Source organism: Cynocephalus volans, chromosome 16 (assembly GCF_027409185.1).
Source record: "Cynocephalus volans isolate mCynVol1 chromosome 16, mCynVol1.pri, whole genome shotgun sequence".
In the NCBI taxonomy this organism is placed as follows: Eukaryota; Metazoa; Chordata; class Mammalia; order Dermoptera; family Cynocephalidae; genus Cynocephalus; species Cynocephalus volans.
This window is the reverse complement of record NC_084475.1, coordinates 45335216-45336984: the sequence shown is the minus strand read 5'-3', so window position 1 is coordinate 45336984 and position 1769 is coordinate 45335216.

Genomic DNA, 1769 nt, shown 5'->3' with positions numbered 1-1769 from the left:
ACTGTAGGGGGTGCAGTTTGATGAAAAGACTTGGACCCAGACCAGAGTTTCCACACAACCCAGGTGTACCAGATCTCACGAGAAACGGAAGTACCTGTAAAGTCAAATTAAAACCTGAGCTGCATGAAAGGCCCTCCCTAGAGAATTAGCAGCAAACCAGCAATTTAGCTCAACCACAGAGCTCAAGTACTGGCCCCACAGGAAGTTACCCCATTTTAGAAATAAGCAAAGGACAACAAATTAGTTCCAGTGCAGAACTTAAGTGATGGGAATAGCAAATGCAAATAATCCAACACAGAACTGAAAAAAAAGACAAAATACCCACAGACCACAGACAAAGTTTGATATTAACTAGTAAAGGTCTCACATCACCAAAGAACACCTATAACACCTAGAAGAACTGGAAGTCACCTGGGTTACCAAGCCAGCGAGTGGGGAGGACTGGGGGCCTCAGCCATGCCCCTGATACCCACAACCAGTCCCAAGGGTGGGGTCCAAGGGCCTCAGGCACACCCCCTGACACCCACAACCAGCCCAGTGATGACCACTGAGTCACTGCAGGAAGTGCCCTAGGCTCTCCCAAGCATGGGTGGTGGGGAGCCAAGTGTCTTAGCCATGTCCCCCTGACACCCGCAACCAGCCCAGTGATGACTACAGAGCCACTGCAAGAAGTGCCCCAGGCTTTGAGCTGGGGTGGTGGGGGGCAAGGGCGTTAGCCACACACCCCCTGACATCTGCAGCCAACACAGCAATGACCAAGACACAACTGGAAGCTACCTGGTCTCCCCTGCAGAAATGAGGGGGGGTGCCACAGGCATCAATCTCACCCCTCTTCCTTCCTCCTTCTTCCACTCTACTTCCTACCCCTTCCCCTCTCCTCCTCCCCCCACAACTGCTCTGCAACAATATCATAGAATGTAAAATATATATATATGAATAAATAAATAAATAAGCTGAAAAAAAAGAGTGCAAATTGCAGATAATCCAAAATGAGATGTATCCCTGGTCCAGGAAATGATTTAGTCTCCCTAAGCTTCTGTTTCCTCATCTCTAAAATGAAAGAGTTGGGATATTTGCTCTCTAAATCCCCTCCCAGTCTCAGTACTATGCAAAATGTGGACAGTCAAGAAATGCCCAGTAGATTGAGGTCCATGAGGGCAGGGACAGTGTCTACTTTTTCTTACTATGATGTCCTCCTGCTACTTAGAATAATGCATGGCACATAGAGGGTACTCAAGAAACATTTATTAAATAAATTAAAAAATGAATGTGTCAAATGACCATATTGCAGAAAGTTTTACTTTTTCATTTGCTGTAGATTCTTGTGGTCTAATACAACAGTTATCCCTCCTTCCTTCTTTGTAAGAGAACTATCATTGTTTAAATGAATGCCTTCCTCCATATTACCTTTAGTTTCATGGGATGTGGTGCTACGGTTTGAATGATATTTCCCTCCAAAACTTATGTTGAAATTTAATTGCCATTATAACAGTATTAAGAGGTGGGACTTTTAATAGGTGATTAGGCCATGATGGCTCTCTCCTCGTGGGTGGGATTGGTGCTGTTAAAAAAAAGGGTGGGTTTGGTTCCCTCTTGCCTTCTCTCTTGCTCTTCTGCCCTCGACCATAAGATGATGCAGCAAGAAGTCCCTCACCAGGTGCTGGCCCCTCATTCTTGGACTTCTCAGCCTCTATAACTGTGAGAAATAAATTTCTGTTCATTATGAATTACCCAGTCTCAGGTATTCTGTTATAGCAGCACAAAACAGA